This window comes from Ursus maritimus, unplaced genomic scaffold, assembly GCF_017311325.1.
Source record: "Ursus maritimus isolate PB19 unplaced genomic scaffold, ASM1731132v1 scaffold_1, whole genome shotgun sequence".
In the NCBI taxonomy this organism is placed as follows: domain Eukaryota; kingdom Metazoa; phylum Chordata; class Mammalia; order Carnivora; family Ursidae; genus Ursus; species Ursus maritimus.
This window is the reverse complement of record NW_024423343.1, coordinates 78418523-78440460: the sequence shown is the minus strand read 5'-3', so window position 1 is coordinate 78440460 and position 21938 is coordinate 78418523. Positions and strand designations below refer to the sequence as shown.

The 21938-nt window shown below is 40.9% G+C and overlaps 1 protein-coding gene across 1 annotated transcript in view; it reads left to right on the top strand.

Annotated features, from left to right (window-relative positions):
• The first annotated feature begins 253 nt into the window (after nt 1–253).
• The window catches only part of LYPD6B (LY6/PLAUR domain containing 6B), a 173987-nt gene continuing 152302 nt past the window's right edge, over nt 254–21938 (top strand). Inside the window, exons 1-2 of the mRNA XM_040645109.1 lie at nt 254–365; nt 4835–4966. The gene's annotated coding sequence lies outside the window, so the exon portion shown is untranslated. The remainder of the gene's footprint in view (nt 366–4834; nt 4967–21938) is intronic.

Genomic DNA, 21938 nt, shown 5'->3' with positions numbered 1-21938 from the left:
CCCCGGGCGGGGCCCACCTGTCCCGGCCGGGTCCCACCTGTCCCGGCCGGGTCCCCTCGCGGGCGCCCCAGGTGGCTCAGGCGGGGAGGAGCCGCGCCCCGCCCCGCCCCGCGCGGCCGCAGCCAACGCCGGCCCCCGGCGGGCGCGCTCGGAGCCGAGGCCGGGAGCCGGGCTGGGGCGCCGAGAGGCCCGGCGGGCGCGGGCGGCGCAGGTGAGCGGGGACGGCGCGGCCAGCTGGGGGCGGTGGTCGGCCGGGGCCGGAGGACCCCGCGCCGGGGACCGGCGGGACCGCGCGGCTGCGGCGGGCCGTGGAGGGCCGCGGTGCAGTGCAGAAGCCGCGCGGAGGCGAACCGCTGGGAGCATCGGTACGGGGCGGGGGCCGCGGAGCACCGTTTGCGTGGCGCGGGTGGGGAGAGGAGAGGCTGGGGAACGGGGCTGCGGGGGAGAGCGCGGAGCCGGGGCGGGGGTTCGGGCGGCCGAGGAGCCCAGAGGAGCTCTCGCCTCCCCCTCTGCGGCGCTGCACCGGGGCCCGCGTCCGTGCCGCCGCTCTACCCGGCTCCTTACTTTTGGTGGTGGTGGTGGTGGTGGTGAATAAACGACCTATGAGCACGGGTTCGTTAGCTCCGTGGCGCTTCCGAAGAGCCGAGTACGCTCGGCTGCTCTGACTCCAGGGGCCTGAGGTGGGAAGACTGCAGGTCTGTGTGCCCTGGGGCGCTGTGGAGATGAGGGTGGAGGTGGAGGGGTGCCTCCATCTCCCAGGACCCAGCGATCCGAGGGAGAAAGGGGAAAAAGGTCTAGAGTGCTGTTTAAATTCTAGTTGCTAGCTGTGTGACCTTGAGCAGCTTACTCAACTTCGCTGATCCTGTTTCCTCAAAAGCAAAATGGGTATTATAGTCATTAAAATGCCTTAAGTTATATGATATTCATAAAGTGCACAGCACAAAGCTTGGTGAAAGTTCTCTCCATCTTTTCCCTACGTGATAATGTAACACTTGATACCTCCCAGAGATCTCCACACATTTCTGAACAGAAGGGAGATCCAGGAGGCTCAGATTACCCTCCTGTAGGGGGAAACCCTAGTGATGGTGGTGGTGAGGTGTGTGTGGGGGTGTTCTGGGGGTGGCTTTTTTTTTTTTTTTTTTAATCACTCTGACTTGTTCACTGCTAGGCTGCTTTCAGGCTCTTTTACTTCCTGTTACCATCCTAGAGGCAGTAGATTGAGAGGTGCCAGGACACAGACCCTGCAGATAGAGGGGTGTTATCAGCCTGCTCTCATCATTATCCACTGTACTTGTCAGAATTCTTTTGAGTTGGGGGGCGTCTAGGTGGCTCAGTCGTTAAGCGTCTGCCTTCGGCCCAGGTCATGATCCTAGCGTTCTGGAATCGAGCCCGCATTGGACTCCCTGCTCAGAGGGAAGCCTGCTTCTCCCTCTTTCACTCCCCCTGCTTGTGTTCCCTCCCTCGCTATCTCTGTGTCAAAAAAATAAATACAATCTTTTTAAAAAAAATAATTCTTTTAAGTTGGTTGTTGGTCACTTGAAAATTGCCTGATGCAATATAGAAGTTGGGTCACGTAAATGAAAAAGGCTGAGGGCATAGCTACGTCCAGGGGCTCATATGAGGTTGCAGGGCTCATTCTCTCTCATGCATATGTTGGCTCTTTTCTCCTGTGTTGGCTGTTTTTTAATATGAAGTGATAAATAGCACTGGTGCCTTCCGGATTATCTGCTCTTTCAGGGAGTGGGGGTGGGTGGATGGGGGGGTAGTCTCTCACTTCTTCCAGCTCTTTCGTCCTTGTAGCAAATCTTACTGATATACTAGACCAAGGCTGGGCCAAGCCATCTCAGTGGCTAGGAAGTGGATTTCCGCGGTAGGAGTGAATACCCAGGTGCCACCAGTGCCTGGGGGATTGGTTCAGCTGCTGGAGACTGGGGAGGGGCAGTTACCAGTGAGAAGTCTGTGTTAGGGGCAGATAAAAATAGTACATGTCCATTGTACTATCTCTGCCTTTGCTCACCACCTCCTAAAGGAAGTCCATAGTAGAGTGTAGACAGCCTGGGTGCCATATTCAGTCTGTCAGTCATCAAGTCTTTATCCAAGGCATGGACAGCATCATTCATTGTTTTGTTGTTGATTCATTCAGTAGGACCAAATTGGAGTCACTTATGTTAAGCCCAAACTGAGACTTAATTACAGTATGCCCGGGCCTCTGCCAAGGGTGAAAATGCTTGCTTTGGAGAAGCTCACAGTCTGGTGGGAAAGGCAGATGTGCAGATAAGGCAGATGTGCCTGGGACTGTTACTGTCTGGGGATATAGTGAAGACTTCCCCAGGAGACTGTAGTTGAGCTCTAAGTTGGAGATGGTAGGGCTGCTCTAGGAGAAAAAAGCCCGAGGGGCTTCCCAGGCCGTTGTGGTGGGGGTCAGTGCTTGCTGTTGTAAGTAACGTGATTTGGGTTACTTTACCGTCTCACGTAAGAAGTCCGCAGGTAGGTGGTTCACAGTCATCATGGCCCTCGGCTGGATTCGCTAGCTTTTCCCTTCTCTGCCACAGGTTGACTGCTGCTCGGTCATGGCTACGGGGGTAACGTCTACAGCAGAAGGGAGGGACGGTGTTTGTCTAGATAACAAAGGACCAAATTTCCCAGAAGTTCCCTAGGTCATTGGCCAGAGTGCCCACCCTAAATCTGTCCCTGGGAAAGGGGAAGAAGGTGGGCTATGATTGTTTTGTGCACGCAGTCTTCTGGAGCTGAGAAAGGGCTCCGCTTCCGTGAGCACGTCGATGCCCCACATCTGAGCAAAGCTGGAGTTCTGTTAGCACGGGGGAAGTGAGACTCCTATCCGGCTGTTCGGCGGGCAGGCAGTGGTGTTTCCCACCGGCAGTGACCGATGATGAAAGGCCTGGCCTGGGCGGGCAGTCAGGAGAGGCTCGGTACAGCAGAAGTACAGGTGTGGCTGAGGGGAGAGGGAGCGAGGCTGGAGACGCAGGCAAAGACGGTGCTCAGCGCGGAGTACCCTGTGTCCCACGCCGCTCTGGCTGTCACTAAGGAGCAGGAATCTTGGTCCCGTTCCTCAAAGAACTTACATTTACAATCTGGAAAAGGTTTCCTGAGGTTTTCATACTCCTGTTGGTAACAGCAACAGTGGCCTACTCTGTGGTGATGATTCTGTGGGGGTGGGTTGGGGTGGAGGAGTGGGGGGGGGCATGTGTAGTTTGAAACAGCCTCACAGCTGGTTCTGCTCTGCGTCCCACCCCCCCAGCCCCTCCCCTTCACCTTCTCCCGCGCCCCCTGCTGAGGACACTTGTTCTAAATCATGGCTTTGAGTCAGTATTGTCCCCTATCTTCGAACTAACAGGCTGGAACTTGGTGAAAATGCAGTTAGTGGTGGATCCTGGGCAAGAAAACAGTTCTCCTGACAGTAAATGCAGTGGGTGCATAGTCTGTAGTTGTTTCAGTAGGAAACCAGCCTCTACGGCCTATTGCTTTTCAAGCATTTGGCCTGTTTTCATTCGAAGGATGAAGTGAGTGCTGCCTTTTTTTCCATTTGATATGGCGGACATTGGTGGACGTTTGGAGTTAGATTGGGCAGCAGGGGATGCACCCTCAGTATCTCGTTAGCACAGACGTTGGCAAAAAGACTTGGTCACTAATCCTGGCAGGAAGGAGGGAGTGGAGAGCGGCATATTTTGTTGTTGGCATCCGCAGAGCTGCTATGGAATGGCCAGGATCATTGGAAAAACGTGAAGGAATGGGTAGGGGGAGATGCCTCGGGCAGTCATTGATTGACAGATATTTAGAGAGCATCTACTGTGTGCCAGGCCCTGTTTCGGGTGCTGAGGATAAAAGAGCACACAAGAAAGACAAATCTCTCTGCTCATGGCATGTACAGTCTACTGGAAGGAGACCTATGTATTTATGTTTTGTCTCGTATTTCAGGTGATGAGACGTACTATAAGAAAAACAAGTTATTGTCAGAGGGGAGGGTGGTGGAAGGGTGGGCAGAGTGGGTGCAGGGGAGTGGAAGGTACAGGCTTCCAGTTATGAATGAATAAGGTACGGGGATGAAAGATACAACATAGGGAATATAGTCAATGGTATCGTAACAGCCTTGTATGGTGACAGCAGCCATATTTGTGGTGAGCGTAGTGTAACATAGACTTGAATCAGTATATTGTGTAGCTGAAACTAATGTTACATTGTGTGTCAAATATACTCAAAGTTTTAAAAAAGACTAAAAAAAATAGGGTAAGAAAAGAGTGCAGTAGTTGGAAACAAGCTGGCCATAGTGCTGGAAATTTTCAAGGCTTATTCTTTCTCTGGTTTCTAGCAGAGAAGTATGACCTGAGCAGGCATGATGTTGGGGGGAAAAAGACATTCACTTGGAAGAAGAGGGTTACGTATTGAATAACTTGATTTTAAAAGATTTCTTTCATGCAGAATCTCTTTGTTTCTTTGTGATACTTCACATTGTTCCCAAACATTATTTACAATGACTTACAAAACATGGTACCAGGTGGTGAGAAATGAGTGAAGAAATATGAGCAGAGGGAAATAAGAGTCATTTCTTTCATCATTGGGTTCCAGAATTGTTTAGTTTTGGTATCAGGGAGAAGGAGGAAGTATGGTGATTAAAAATGTGATTCATGCTCAGGGTTCATTATTTAAAAGGTGAGAAAATAAATTTTTATGCCTCAGAAAGTTGTTACTTTTTTGGTGTGTTTTTTAAGAGCCAATTTTATTTGCCAGGAAAAGTCATCTCTTTAGTAAGGACTTCTATGAAATTTATCTCCTGAGGTCAATGAAACTAATAGTTTCTTCTTCTTTTTTTTTTTAGGTCAATATAAAGTGCATCAAAGGTTAACAGAGATCAAAAGCCTAATTCTGGGTCAAATGATATAGTACAAAATAAATTGGTGAGAAGTTATGTTTGGACCCATAGTGGACTGGAAAAAAAATACAAATTCAGGTAAAAATTTATAGCTTTTAAATGTTATGCAGTGGTAATTTTGATTGCCTATTTCTATTGGGTTGTTTGTTTTCTTATTGTTGGGTTTTGAGAGTTCTTTACATAATCTGGATATAAGTTCTTTGTCAGAAATGTGTTTTGCAAGTAATTTCTCCTAGGCTGTGCCTTATATTTTTTCTTCTCTTAACAGTGTCTTTCTCAGGGCAAAAGTTTTTTTTTTTTTTTTTTTTTTTTTTTTAGTTATAATAGATTTATTTGAACTTTATACATTAAAAATTATGTTATTAACTATAGCAATTTTACTTCCTCTTTTCTAATATTTATTGTGTTTTTTCTTTTTTTTATAATTATATTTTTTATTATGTTAGTCACCATACAGTACATCCCTAGTTTTTGATGTAAATTTCCATGATTCATTACTTGCATATAACACCCAGTGCTCCATGCAATATGTGCCCTCCTTAATACCCATCACCAGCCTGCCCCATTCCCCGACCTGCCTCCCCTCTGAAGCCCTCAGTTTGTGTCCCAGAGTCCATAGTCTCTCATGGTTCATTCCCCCTTCTGTTTACCCCCCCTTCATTCTTCCCTTTCTTCCCCTACCGATCTTCCTATTTCTTATGTTCCATAAATGAGTGAAACCATATGATAATTGTCTTTCTCTGCTTGACTTATTTCGCTTAGCATTATCTCCTCTAGTGCCGTCCATGTTGCAGCAAATGTTGAGAAATCATTCTTTTTGATGGCTGAGTAATATTCCATTGTATATATGGACCTCATCTTCTTAATCCAGTCATCTGTTGAAGGGCATCTCGGCTCCTTCCACGATTTAGCTATTGTGGACAATGCTGCTATGAACATTGGGGTGCATATGGCCCTTCTCTTCACTACGTCCGTATCTTTGGGGTAAATACCCAGTAGTGCAATTGCTGGATCATAGGGTAGCTCAATTTTTAACTTTTTAAAGGGCCCTCCACACTGTTTTCCAGAGTGGCTGTACCAACTTACATTCCCACCAACAATGTGGGAGGGATCCCCTTTCTCCACATCCTCTCCAACAATTGTTGTTTCTTGCCTTGTCAATTTTTGTCATTCTAACTGGCGTAAGGTGGTATCTCAGTGTGGTTTTGATTTGAATTTCCCTGATGGCTAATGATTTTGAACATTTTTTCATGTGTCTGTTAGCCATTTGTATGTCTTCATTGGAAAAGTGTCTGTTCATATCTTCTGCCCATTTTTTGATTTATTTGTTTCTTGTGTATTGAGTTTGAGTTCTTTGTAGATCTTGGATACTAGTCTTTTATCTGTTGTGTCATTTGCAAATATCTTCTCCCATTCTGTGGGCTGCCTCTTAGTTTTTTTGACTGTTTCCTTGGCTGTGCAGAAGCTTTTTATCTTGATGAAGTCCCACAAGTTCAATTTATCTTTTGTTTCTCTTGCCTTTGGAGATGTGTCATGAAAAAGGTTGCTTTGGCCGATGTTGTAGAGGTTGCTGCCTATGTTCTCCTCTAGGATTTTGATGGATTCCTGTCTCACATCGAGGTCTTTCATCCATTTGGAGTTTATCTTTGTGTATGGTGTGAGAGAGTGGTCAAGTTTCATTCTTTTGCATGTAGCTGTCCAATTTTCCCAGCACTGTTTATTGAAGAGACTGTCCTTTTTCCACTGGATGTTTTTTCCTGCTTTGTCAAAGATTAGTTGCCCAAAGAGCCGAGGGTCCATTTCTGGGTTCTCTATTCTGTTCCATTGGTCTATGTGTTTTTTTTTGTGCCAGTACCATGCTGTCTTTGTGAAGCTTTGTAGATAATGTAACTTGAAATCTGGAATCATGATGCCTCCAGCTCTGCTCTTCTTTTTCAAGATTGCTTTGGATATTTGGGGTCTTTGTCATTCCATACAAATTTTAGAATTGTTCTAGTTCTGTGAAAAAAAGCTGGTGGTATTTTGGTAGGGATTGCATTAAATCTGTAGATACTTTGAGTAATATAAACATTTCATCTATTTTTCCATCTTTTTGTGTCGTCTTCAATGTCTTTCAAGAGTGATTTGTAGTTTCTAGAATACAGATCCTTTACATCTCTGGTTAAGTTAATTCCTAGATAACGTATGATTTTTGGTGCTATTGTAAATGGAATGGATTCCCTAATTTCTCTTTCTTCAGTCTCATTTCTCATGTATGGAAATGCAACTGATTTCTGAGCATTGATATTGTATCCTTCCACATTACTGAATTGCTCTATAAGTTTGGGGGTCGATTCTTCTGGGTTTTCCATATACAGTATCATGTCATCTGGGAAGAGAGACAGTTTGACTTCTTCTTTGCCGATTTGGATACCTTTTATCCCTTTTTGTTGTCTGATTGCTGTTGTGAGGACTTCTAGTACTATGTTGAAAAATAATGGCGGGAGTGGGCATCCTTGTCGTGTTCCTGATCTTAAGGGAAAGGCTTCCAGCTTTTCCCCATTGAGAATGGTATTTGCTGTAGGCTTTTCATAGATAGTTTTATGAAATTGAGGAATGTACCCTCTATCCCTACACTCTGAAGGGTTTTAATCAGGAAAGGATGCTGTATTTTGTCAAATGCTTTTTCTGCATCTATTGAGAGGATCATATGGTTCCTGAGTCTTTTCTTGTTGATATGATGTATCACACTGATTGATTTGCGAATGTTGAACCATCCTTGCATCCCAGGAATGAATCCCACTTGGTCTTGATGGATAATCCTTTTAATGTACTTTTGGATCCTATTAGCTAGGATCTTGTTGAGAATTTTGGCATCCATATTCATCAGGGATATCGGTCTGTAGTTCTCCTTTTTGATGGGTCTTTGCCTGGTTTGGGGATCAAGGTAATACTGGCCTCATACAATGAGTTTGGTAGTTTTCCTTCTGTTTCTATTTTTTGAAACAGCTTCAGGACAATAGGTATTATTTCTTCTTTTAATGTTTGGTAGAATTCCCCAGGGAATCTGTCAGGCCCTGGATTCTTGTTTTTTGGGAGGTTTTTGATCACTGTTTCAGTTTTTTCATAATTAATCAGTCTGTTTAAAAAATCAATTTCTTCCTGTTTTAGTCTTGGTAGTTTATAGGTTTCCAGGAAGGCATCCATTTCTTCCAGGTTGTTTAATTTATTGGCATAAAGCTGTTGATAAAAGTTTCCAATGATCCTTCCTATTTCATTGGTGTTGGTTGTGACCACTCCCTTTTCATTGATAATTTTATTAATTTGGGTCCTTTCTCTATTCTTTTGACTAAGTCTTGACAGGGCAAAAGTTTTTACCTTTGATAGACCAGCTTATCGGTTTTTATTGTGAATCAGATCTTTGTTATCATATCTAAGAATTCTTTGCCTAACCAAATATTCTGAAAATTTTCTGTGTTTTCTTCTAGAACTTTCATGGCTTTATGTTTTATACTTAGGTCTGTGATCCATTTTGGGTTAAGTTTTGTATGAGGCATAAGGTATGAGTCAGGGGATTTTTTTTCCCCCAAGTGAAAGTCCAGTTGTTCAAGCATCATTTATTGAAGGGACTGTGTTTCCCTCTTGAATTGTCTAGGCATTTTTGTCGAATATCAGTTGGTCATAACTATAAGTGTTTATTTCTGGACTCTCAATTTTATTCCATCGATCTCTGTGACTATTTTGTACTAACACTACCTCTGTCTTGATTACTGTGACTTTATAGTAAGTTTGGAAAACAGATTGGGTAAGTCCTCCAACTTTATTTTTATCCAGAATTGTTATGGCTCTTTTAGTTCCTTTGCCTTTCCATAGAAACTGTGGAATCAGCTCGTCAATATCTACAAAAAATCCTGCTGGGATTTTGAATGGGATCGCTTGGAATCTATAAATTTGGGAAGAATTGACATCTTTACAATATAGAGTCTTTCAGTCCATGAAGACGATATATCTTATCTATTTATTTGTCTCTTTTGATTTTTCTATCACCATTCTGTGGTTTTTAGGGTATAGATCTTGCATGTGTTTTGTTAGAGTTATACTCAAGTATCTCACTTGGGGGATTGCTATTGTTGTTAGTATATAGAATTGTAATTTTTAAAAAAGATTTATGTATTTATTTGAAAGAGAGAGTGAGAAAGAGGGCAAGTGGGGGAAAGGGCAGAGGGGAGAGGGGGAGAGAGAGAATCTCAAGCAGAGTGTGGAGCCCAGTGTGGGGCTTGATCCCACAACTCTGAGATCATGACCTGAGCTGAAATCAGGAGTCAGATGCTCAACTGACTGAGCCACCCAGGTGCCCCTGTAATTGTTTTTTATATATTGACATTATATTCTGTTACCTTGCTAAAGTCACTTATTCTAGAGGGTTTATTTTAAGATTCTTTGGGATTTTCTACACAATCATGTCATCTGTGAATAAAGACAGTGTTATGTCTTCCTTCCTAAATCTGGATGCATTTTATTTTATTTTATTTTATTTTATTTTATTTTATTTTATTTTATTTTATTTTATTTTATTTTATTTTCTTATTTACCTTGTTGCACTGGCTAAGAATTCCAGTACAATGTTGAATAGGAGTGGTGAGAGAGAGCATCCTTGCCTTGTTTCTTGTCATGGGGGAGAAATGATCAATTTTTCACTATTAAGTATGATGTTAACTGAGAATAGATGCCCTATAATTTCCCTTGTATTCTAAGTTTACTGAGAGTTTTTATTATGGATGGATTTTGAATTTTATTGAATGCTTCTCATCATCTATTGACAAAATCATGTGATTTTTTTCTTCATATTTAATATGGTGAATTATACTGATTGATTTTCTCACATTGAACCAGCCTTGTATTCCTGGGATAACTTCACTTGGTTGTGATGTGTTTTTGGAAGAGGCTGTGTAGGACTGGTATTATCTCTTAATTTAGTGTTTGGTAGACTTCATTAATGAAACCATATGGGTCTAGAGTTTTCTTTGATTGAAGGCTTTTAACTACAAATTTAATAGTTACAGGTACACTTCAGGTTGCCTATTTCTTGATAAGTTTGGGTAGTTTATATTTTTTAAGAAATTGTTCTACTTCACCTAAGTTGTCGAATATATGGAGATAGAATTGTTTGTGGTGTTCTCATATCATCCACTTAATGTCCATGGAATCTATAGTGATTTTCTCCTTTCATACCTGGTACTGGTAATTTGTGTCTTCAGTTTTTTTTCTTAGTCTGTCTAGAAGGTTATTAATTTTATTGATCTTTTTCAAAGATCCAGATTTTGGTTTCATTAATTTTGTCTGTTTTTCTGCTTTCAATTTTATTGCTTTCTGCTCTTTATTACTTCCTTCTTCTTCGGGTTTAGTTTATTTTTGTTGTTGTTGTTTTCTTAAGGGATAGCTTATATTACTGATCTGAGATTTTTGTCCTGTTTTAATAATAAGCATTTAGTGCTATAGATTTCCCTCTACCCCTTGCTTTAGCTGCATTACACAATTTTGTTATGTGTATTTTAATTTTCATTTATTTAAAATTAAAATATTTAAGAATATCCACTGAGAATTCCTCTTAATCCACATGTTATTTGAATGTATGTCATTTGATTTTTAACTATTTGGAAATTTTCCAGAAGTCTTACTGTTACTGATTTCTAGTTTAATTCTGTTATTGTCTCACAATATAATTTGCATGATTTTTATTCTTTTAAATGTGTTCATCTTTGTTTTATGGCCCAGAATATGGTCTGTTTTGGTGAGTGTTCAATGTATACTTGAAAAGAATGTGTATTCTGTTATTGTTGGATAGAATGTTCTGGAAATGTTAGGTCTTTTGTGTCCTGATTTTCTGTCCATTGTTTTATCAATAACAGAGAGACATGTTGGAGTCTTCAACTACAATTGTGGATTTTTCTATTTCTCCTTTTCATTCTATCACTTTTTGCTTCATGTATTTTGATCATCTGTTCTTAGGTGCATACACATTCAGATTGTTATGTCCCCTTGGAGAACTGATCCTTTTATTATTATATACTATTCCTCTTTATCGTTGTTAGTATTCCTTGTTCGGGGTTCTGCTGCTTTGGGTGTTAATAATAGAGCTACTCCAGCTTTCTTTCGGTTAGTGTTTGTTTCCTATATCTTTTACTTTTCTTTTACTTTTAGCCTGTCTATGTATATTTAAAGCAGGTTTCTTGTAGACTTCAGAATCGTACTTTTTTAACCTATCTGACAATATCTATCTTTTAATTGGTGTGTTAGACCATTCACATTTACTATGCTATTAAACCTAATCAAAATCTACCACTTTGCTAGCTGTGTTCTTTCTTTCTTTATTTTTCCTATTGAGTCCTTTTTATGATCCCCTTTTATCTCCGCTATGGAGACATATATACCTTTAATTGATCAGAATCTACTTTTAAATAATATTATACTGTTTCCCATGTAGTGCAAGGACTTTAACAGTAGGATATTTCTAATCCTTCTCTTCTGTCCTTTGTACTTATTGTTACCATCATTTTTCTTTTACATATGTTGTAAACACAACATTACTGTTATTTTTGCTTTATACCAGGGGTTAGCAAACTTTTTCTCTAAAGGACTAGAAAGTAAATATTTTTGGCTTTGAGGCCACATTTGGTCTCTGCTGCATATTTTCTTCTTTTCTTAAACACTTAAAGAGTGCAATATAAAACACTTAGAATATAATATGGGAGTTCTTCTTGGCTCATAGGTCGCACTAAAGGAGACTACGGGCTGGATTTGGTTTGTAAACCAGTTTGCTGACTCCTGCTTTGGACATTCAGTTATCTTTTCTAGAAATTAAAAATAAGAAAAAGACAAGCTGTTTTTGACTTTCATTCATTCCATCTCCAGCACTCTTCGTGTCTGTGTGTAGATCCAAGTTTCCGACATTCTGTTCCTTCTGCCTGAGAAACTTCATGTAGCATTTCTTGTAGTGTAGGTGTCCTGGTCATGAGTTCTCTCAGTTTTTGTCTCTGCCAGTCCTTTTTCCTCCTTTGTTTTTGAAAGATATTTTCACAGGGTCTAGAACTTTGGGTAGACAGTTTATTTTTTCTCTCACACCTTAAAGATATTGCTTCATTGACTTCTTACTGCATGCTACTGACAAGGATGTCTTCTATAATCCTTAAATTGTTCTTGTATATTTAATGTTTTATTTTTCTACAACTGCTTTCAAGATTCTTTTTGTCTTTGGTTTCAGCTGTTTCAGTATTCTATACCTCTGTGTGTGTGTGCATGTGTGTGTGTGTGTGCGTGTGTGTGCATGTGTGTGTGCATGTGTGCGTGTGTGTGCGTGTGCATGTGTGCGTGCGTGTGCGTGTGCACCATGCACACGTATGCCCATTCTTGGTATTCATTCTGTGTGGTGTTCTTGAGCTTCTTGGGTCTGTGGTTTGGTGTCTGTCTTTAATTTTAGAAAATTCTCAACAATTATTTCTTCAAATATTTCTTCTACTCCATTTTCTTTTCGCCTTCTGAAATTTGATTCCATCTAGGTTAGAAATTTTGATTTGTCTACGGCCGTGGAACACTTCGTTTTGTTTCATTCTTGTGGTTGCTTCTTGTTTTAGTGTGGGTAATTCTGTTGACCTATTTTTTAGTTCACTGACTCTTTCCTTGACTGTGTCAAGTCTGTTGAAAGCTGTCTTCAGTTCTGTGACTGTGTTGAGCCTTTCAAGTTTTTTCATTTTATTCTCCCTTACGGTTCCTATCTTTCTGTTAAAATTAGACATTTAATCTTTCATGTTGTCCACTCTTTCTTTTAGGGTCTTTTACAATTAATTATGGTTATTTAAAATTTAGCATCTGATAGCTTCAACATCTGTGTTATATCTGAGTTTGGTTCAGCTCATTGGCATCTCTTGGCAATGTTGTTTCTTTCTTGCTTTCTGTATGCTCTGTATGTTTTGTTGAGAACTGGACATCTTGTGTAGGACATGAGAGACAGATAAATAGTATTTATGTCTAGAAATGGGAGTGCCTTTCTATTTCTGCTAGACCTTTAGTGTGGGCAGTTGATCACTCTAGTCAGGATTTGAACTGGATTGGAGGTTTGTTGTTGGTATGGTTATTCTCAGTGCCCTACACACTTCAAATTCCTCTTATGATACTTGGAGTGTAGAGTTGGGGCTGGTTGGCCAGAGGGCTTTTCCTAATGTCTGTCTCAGTGTCAGCCGTAGGTCTTCCTTTTGTGCTGTGCCTCAGAGTGGTCTGGCTCCCTGCTCTGTCAACTTTCCCAGCAGTATTCTGTTGTTGTTTGTTAACTGCTGCCCATTAGCCAACGTCCAGGTGCATGTGCCACAGGTAAGCAAGTGCCTGTCTTCTCTCTTCCTGTAGGTGTTTGGTTCTCCTTCGATTTAGGGCTAGTTTCCCTGTGACCTTAGCTTTCCAGTGGATTCAAGAAGGTTCTGGACTTGCCATTTATCTGGCTTTTTATTCGTTGTAAGCAGGGGAATGATGCTCTTTTCAGCTGTCTACACCCTGTGCAGAAATTAAAAGCCTTGCTATGATGTTTTCTAACTCTTTTTATGATCTTCATGTAAATCCTTGGTCTGTTTCCCTTTCCTCTGTGCTTTATAAAATGTCATTTATGCATTTTATACTTATAATTCAGTGGTTCTCAACTCTGGTCTGAAGAACATTAAACAAAACACAAATTTTGGGCCCCAGTGGTTTAATTGATATATGTTGGGATCCAAGCATGGGTGTCTTTTAAATGGTCCCCAGGTAATTCTGATGTGCATGTAGGCTGAAACTCTGGTCTAAGTATCCCTTACAACTTTTCCTTTCACAAAGGTGCACTTCCCGGCATAAATGACCAAATAAAATTTCAGGCTGTATACATTTGCCCTTGTGACTCCATCGAATTATTTTCTCCTAATTGTGCCTTCAGTGATAGTTCATTGCCTGTGATCTAGACTGATCGCCTCATAGAATGCGGAGGAAACAGAGCTCTTCTCATTTAACTTTCTACTTAAATGAGCTTCCTCCATGACAGTCTATAGCTTTGGCTCTGCTTGAAGACTTGCAGGGGCTGGAAACTCTCTGCCATTTAAAACAGTAAACCTCTGTGTGAGATAGTTTTACTTGTTAGAGGTGTTTTTCTTCTACCAAATTGAAATAAATCCTTCTATAATCTCCCAAATAATTTTTCTGATTCACAGCCTTGCAAACTGTTTTGAAAAAAATCTGTTTGCATGACCTGGTACGTGTTCACATGTGCACGCACACACACACACTCATACAACAGGCATTTTATGAAACAGCATTTACTGTAAGTCTTGTACCTCTAAATTGATTTCATGACCCACCAATGGGCTGTTTCTTGCAGTTTGGAAAATGCTTCTGCAGCCCATCTTTCACTAGACAAGCTCTCACTCCAAAGGTTTCAGGACAGCTGTCCTGGTACCCCCGCTTTGCTGTGCCTGGTGTGACCCTGCTTCCTCCAGCCATGTTTCAGCGTCCCCCCTGCTCTGGCCAGTGTCGCGCACTAGTTGGGTTGCACTGTGTGGTGTCCTCTGCAAATTGGTGGCTGAGTTCAGAGACCAGGGCTCTTCAGGGTGGCAGATCTGTTCAGAGTAGAGGAAGGGAGGGTTCCTTGTCTTTTTCTAGACACTATTTCTGGTCATGTGGCCCAAATTCAGTGGGATGTGAACTGCAGCCATCTCTTGAGGAACACTGTTGATGGCTTTGTAATTGTTCTGTGTCCTCCCACTTTTTCCACATCAGTAACACATTATCCTAATTAGCTATGCGTGCGTCTTTATTTTCTGAAAGACTGTAAACTCCTTAGTTGTCAAGAAGAGTACTTCATTCTTTCTGTCTGTGGCAATCAGACCAACAAAATTAATTTGTTGAAATAAATTTAGAAAACTATATTCCCAGTCAAGAAACTTTGGCCTTTCAGCATTATTGCTTCGCCGACAGTTGTGCTATCAAGCTTATCTGCTTACCAACACAGGGCTTGAGAGCCGTGTATTTACTCTGGGAAACAGATAAACGGGGTAATGTAGGTGAGCTTGTCACCTTAGTCCTCACGCATAAGACACTGCGGCAGGTGCTCCGTGAGATGCCTGACGTTTTACAGCTTACAGCCTGACTGGGGACATGTGACATGCAAGGTGGGTGTCGGTGAGTACTGTGGTGGGTAAGTGCTCTTAGAGGTCACGGAGGAAAGGAAGGACACACGGATGGTCAGGAAAGACTTGATTTGGGCCTCGAAGCATCAGACACATGGAGTGGAAGGTGTTTTGGGGTGGGGGGGTTGGGAGGGAGAAGTAAGCTATGTTAGCAGTCTCCCGAGCTCTACAAAATCTCTGCTGTCTCCGGAAGTGACTTGGATCGATAGGGGCTGAGAGAAACTGCAGGTAAGATATAGAAGAAGATCTAATTTAAATTATTTCTATAGCAAGGATTGACATCCACAGAAAGTAATAGGCACAGCTCCCCTTCTCCCCAGCCCCCATCTCAGCCTTCAGAGGCTCTGACTCTGACCCATGTAGTTTTTATTTCTGGAAGCTACTTCTTGGCATAGCAAGGTTCAGCTTCCCAGAGGCCCTTTCAGGGCTGGTGGCTTTAGCAGTGCCACTTTGTGACTTCCGTCAAGTTTTAGAGCCACTGTCCATAGCTGCTGACCTAACTTTTTCTCTACTTTCTCTTCTCCGAGGACTCTTACACAGATATAGTATTAAGAAATGTACATTCTCGGGGCCCCTGGGTGGCTCAGTCAGTTAAACATCTGCCTTCAGCTCTGGTCATGATCACAAGGTCGGGGGATCGAGCCCCCCATGGGGCTCCTTGCTCAGAGGGGAGCCTGCTTCTCCCTCTCCCTCTGCCTGCTACCCGCCCTGCTTGTGCTCTCTTTATGTCAAATAAATAAATTAAATTAAAAAAAAAGAAATGTATTCTCTACCACTCTTCAAGATTGACTTCATGTATGATACCATCTTCTGAGTGTCCTTGTTTGGAGTGAAATGGCAACACCATCAAAATGTTGGGTAAAAGCCAGATATTGCATCATTGGTGTCTTCCTGGAAACATTCATTTGGGACTATTTTACTGTGGTGAAAAATTATGAAAAAGGCACCATGTGCATGTGTGACTTATCCTCTAGCAAGGGGTGGGGACTACAGTTCTTAAGCAATAACAGTAGGAGAACAGAAGTGAGGGCTGTGAGTCCGCGCCTGCTGTGCCGCTGTACGGGGTAGGTGTTCGTAGTACCAAGACACAGTACATTATGCACGTCTCTTAGAATCCAGGGCTGGAATGGTAGTTTATCTCCTGGGAAGACCTGAGAAATCAAACAGTAGAGGTCTAGATAATTCTTCATATTTCTCTTTTTGCCTTGGCAGCCAGGAAGCCCAGAGCAAAATGTAAAAATACTCAACTATGTGATAACTTTATTTCACGTTCTAAGTACAGAGATTTCCTGTCTTAAATGATATGATTCCACCTTTTTCAAAAGAGTAACTCTTGCTTTTTTCTTATTACCAGGGTGATACATGTTCATTATAGAAAATGTGGAAAATAATAGATTGTCCCACCAATCAAATGCTTTCCCACCACACAGAGATAGTCACTGTTTGAACCATTCTCGTTTGTTCTAAGCACGTATGTCTATATATATATTTACAAAAATGAAACAATACGTTTCACACTATATTAAAACTCTTTTTTTAGCTTAACCTTTATAATCATTTTCCGTGTCATCATATTTCCTGTACAACATTATTTTTAATGGCTAGTGTACTTCATCATGAGGCTGTATCTTGCACATTCAGCTTGCACTCAGCTTTTTGCTATTATAAACAACTCTGTTATGTACATTCTTGTAGCTAAATCTCTGAGCAGATCCACAATTATTGCCTTAGAATAGAATTTCTAGAAGTGACATAGTTACTTAAAATAATTAAGTAGTATTTTTAAGACTCCAGATTTATTTTTTTGTGTTGCCTCCAGGAAACATGAACTGATCTGTTTTATCACCTAAAGTTTTGAGGGTGCCTCTTCCCCCAGCCTCCTCCAGTACTAGGATCATTATTTGTTAAAATCTGTATTAGGAAGCAGAATGACTGGCTTTTGTGGAGGATTTATGAGGACCCCATGAAGCAACTATGAATCTGGACAAAATGAACAAAAACAGCCCCCCTCCCCTTTTTTTAAAAAAGATTTTATTCATTTGAGAGATTTTATTCATTCAACATGGGTTGGGGGAGGGGCAAAGAGAGAGGGAGAAGCAGACTCCCTGCTGAGCGGGCAGCCCGATCCCAGCTCAATACCAAGACCCTGAGATCATGACCTGTGCCGAAGTGAGACGCTTAACCAAGTGAACCACCCAGACACCGCTGAAATAGCCTTGTCGCCACTTTGGTAATCTATCAAAAGCATATAACAATCTGAGAAGTATTTGTTCTTGAGCAACTGCTGAACTTTGCGTAAGAAAAGTAGGAGTCTGTACATTCTTGCCTGGGGCTGCCCTCGTCTCTTCACCACTCCCAGCTCAGCGGGCTCAGAGGTGTTGGCTCAGCAAGGGAGGCCATGTGAACCAGGCCCTGTGCTGCCAAGATCAAAGGGACCCCCTCAGTTTGCAGTGATGGGCCATGTCTGCACCTTCAGGGTATTTCCAATATTCTGATCTTATAAACTACATTGCAGATATCTTTATAACTAAAGTAGTGACATTAGTAATTATTTACAGAGGATACGTTCTTAGGATTTGAATTATGGTATCAAATTTGATACCTGTTTTCAAAACTGTCTTCCAAGATGTTTTACCAGTGAACATTTTCACCAGCAGTATACAAGTATCTCATCATAATTGTTATTGTAAAATTGAGATAAACAGGCCATAACATGTATACTTTTATATGCAATTCAGTGGTTTTTAGTATATTCACTAAGTTGTGAATTATCATCATTATGTAATACAAAATGTTTTCAAAACTTTGCAAAGAAATCTCATACCTATTAGCAATCATTCCCTGTTGCCTTCTTCTCTTGGCCCTCAGCAGCCATTAATTTACTTTCTGTTTCCATGGGTTTGCCTATTCTGGACATTTCATATAAATGGAATCATTCAGTATGTAACCTTTTGTGTCTAGCTTCTTTTACTTAACATAATGTTTTCAAGATTTTAAGGTTAATGTTTTTAAGGTTATAGCATAAATCAGTCCTTCATTCTTCTTTATTGGTGAAAAGTATTCTATAGTAAGGATAGACCATGTTCTGTGTATCTGTTCAACTTCATGGAGGTTTGGGTAGTTGACATTTTTTTGGACTATTGTGAGTAATGCTTCTGTGAACAATCACGTACAAGTTTTTGTGTGGACATGGTTTTCAGGTCTCTTAGGTATATACCTAGGTGTGCATTTGCTGGATCATTGTGGTTATTCTGCTTAATTTTTTGAGGATCTGCCAAACTGTTTTCAAAGCTGCTGTACCATTTATATTCCCACCAGCAATGTTGTGAAGGGTCCAATTTCTCCGCATCCTCACCAACACTTTATTATCTGTCTTTGTGCTTATGGCCCTCTTCAGGAAGTGGTATCTCTTTGTGGTTCCAATTTGCATTTTCCTAATAACTTATGATGTCAAGCATCTTTCATGTGCTTATTGGCCATTTGTATATCTTCTTTGGAGAAATATTTACTCAGATCCTTTGCCAATTTTAAATCAGGTTATTTGTCTTTTTATTGAAGAGTTGTAAGAATTCTTTATATATTCTAGGTACTAGACCCTTATCAGATATATGATGTGCAAATATTTTCTCTCATTCTGTAGGTTGTCTTTTCATTCCCTTGAGAGTATCCTTTGAAATACAGAAGTTTTAATTTTGATAACATCCTATTTATTTATTTTCTTTTTTCACTTGTGCTTGTGGTGTCATATCTAAGAAACCATTGCCTAATCCCAAGTTACAAAGGTTTACACCTATATTTTCTTCTAAGAGTCTTATAGTTTTAGCTCTTCCATTTAGATATTTGATCCATTTTGAGTTCATTCTTTTATACATGGTGTGAGTTAGGGATCCAAATTTATTGTTTTGCATGTAGCTATCCAGTTGTCCCAGCACCATTTGTTGAAAAGATTATTCTTTCCCCATTGTCATAGCTTGTCAAAAATCAGTTGACCATAAATATATATAATTTACTTCTCTACTCTCAGTTATATTCTGTTGATATATAGGTCTAGGTCTGTCCTTATGCCAGTAGCACACAATCTTGATTATTGTTGCTTCGTAGCAGTTTTGTTGTTGGGAAGTATAAGTTTTCCAACTTTGTTCTTGTTCAGGATTGTTTTGCCTATTCTGGGTTCCTATATTGTCATATGAATTTTAAGATTAGTATGTTAATTTCTGCCAGAATCCAGCTGGGATTTGATAGGGATTGCATTAACTCTGTAAATCAATTTGCGGATTATTGCCATTTTAACAATATTAAGTTTTTAAATAATGAACATGGGATATTTTTTCCAGTTGTTTAGGTATTCTTTAATTTCTTTTAGTGGTGTTTGGTAACTTTCAGTGTTCAAGTCTTGTATTTCTTTTGTTAAATTTATTACCGAATATTTGATTTTTTTCTGGTACAATTGTTTTAATTTCATTTTTAAGTTGTTGGTTGGTAGTGCATAAAAATGCACCGAAACTCGTGTTTCGATCACGTATCCTGAAACCTTGCTGAACTTGGTGACTGGCTCTAATAGTGTTCTAGTGAGTTCCTTTGAATTTTCTATAGAGAAGATAATGTCATCTGCAAAGAGAGGTAGTTGTACTTCTTTCCAATACAGATGCTTTTTATTTCTCTTTCTTGCCTAATTGCCTTGGCTGGGAGCAAAAATACAATGTTGACTAGAAGTGCTGAGAGCAGATATCCTGGCCTTGTTCCTATGTTAAGTTCCCGATTAACAAGGTGGCCAATTATTTATATTTTTTGATGACGCTTTTTATACTCTAAGAATCTGAGTGATGGAGTAGGAGTTGCTGATTGGTTTCTCCTAGGGAAAGAACAAACAAAAATTCCCTTTTTCCCGTGCATTTGAAGGTTTGGCCTGGTAGTTAATAGAAAAAAAGTATTTTAATTGAACAATCTACTTACGGGACAGCTAGGTGCCAAGGAGTTTGATTAATGCTTTCTAGGATATAAGCATTCATTACTTAAAAATAAAACTTAAATTTTCCCTGCTAGCTTTTCCATCCTGCCTTTCTGTATGTTTGGCTGTCCATTATATGCGTCAGGTACCATGCTGGGGTCACAAAGATGACTTAAACACACACCACGTCTTCAGGGGGCGGGTGCTCATGGAGAAGTCTTGGGGAAGACAGATAGGAAACAGGAAGTTTAATATTCCTGCAAGTGGTTCTCATCCAGGGTGACCTGTCAGAAGGAAACGGGTAACGGATGTGGGTTTCCCCCTTGGGGTTTTGGGTCTTAGTTTGCTGATGGAACATTCACTTTTTACTCCATAATCAAGGAATTTTAGAACTGGAGGCTTGGAAATCCTTTTATCCAACTCCACATTTTTCAATAGGAGTGACCTCTTACCTATTCAACAGTTGCTCTGCTCTCTCATCGGCAGCTCTTCTTTTTCTGAAATGCTTTATTGCACACACACACACACACACACACACACACCTGTGCACCGCCCCCCAACATTTTCTCTAGGGAGGCAGTCCATATTTAGCCCACTTCTTGGCTCCATTTGTTGTGTCTGGTCGTATAACACCAGCCTCGGTACTTGTCTTCAGTATGACTCATCTAGGAGTCCTGCTTTCTCTTGGCTGTGAAGACCACTAGGCATTGTCATTCTAGTAGGTGTTTATGACGTGGAACTGACAAGGATGGGGACATTATCCAGCTCCACGTCCGAGTTATCCAGAGAGCTTGCAGGAGGCCTCCTGCTCTGTTTCATTGTACTTCGAATTTTCTTTGTAAAGAGCGTATCCCGTTTTAATCTTGTCAATTCGGGAGATTCACTAGGATGCATATAAAGTCCTACCTTTATGCTTGCTGTGAAGTCATCTTTCCAGAAAAGAATGAAAGTGGTACTGACAAAAGCAATGAAATAGGCACACACCTTAACAAAGTTTACAGTTTTTATTTTATAAGTCAAGTCAGAATTGCATGGTACATATGCTTCCATTTGTACTTTGCTATTTAAAAAGAAACCTTTTATTCCAGCTTTATTATTTATTATTATAATTAAAATAACATCAGGTTACTTTTTATCATTCCACTGGTAAAATGGAATGCAAACCTTATGGTCTTAGGCTACAAAAGAAAATGAATTGTCCCCACAAACCTTTCAAGTTTAATTAACTTTTAAACAAATAGGAAGTTCTAGTTTCCTTTTCTTCTTTTTTATTACAATGCGTTTTTTCTTTTGATTACGTGAGGGGCTGAGATAAGGATGCAGAGCTGCTTTCTGGTTCACACTGTTTACTGCGTATGATACAGCAGCCAATTCAATCAGAAGGGAAATAGGAAAATAACCACTCTATTTGTGCCTCATAAGCGCTTTGTACAGTCCCTTCCAATCCCTACGATTAAATGTTGGCTTCTCTCCTTGCAGGCTTCTAAAATGAAATTAGAAAGTGGCAAGCAGCATTCTAAGACCAGACACAAATACGGTGTAGGGACAAACCCAGCAGACTGAAGAATCACAGCTCAGCAGGCAGTCATTGGAGTCAGTGTGGAGAGAATGCAACAGAAAAGGAAAGGGGGGAGTGGATCCTGAGAAGGTTCTGGGTCACGGAAAAGCCTCTGAGGATTTGTCCATGTTGGGGGTCAGTTGGGGTGGGGAGAAGAGGAGGGGCTGGATTGCTGTTAATAGCAGAGCTTTCCCTAGTGTGTGTGATAAATGCACCAGTAAAACATATTGTCATCAAGTTACTCTTTACCTTAGTTTAAGCTCTGGAGTGGCTCTGGGACTTGCTAATGGGGAAGGGGGGAGGTTAGAGTGTAGAGAGCCCTTTCTAGAAAGGGGGGGGGGTGGCATTGTGTAGAGGAAAGAGTGT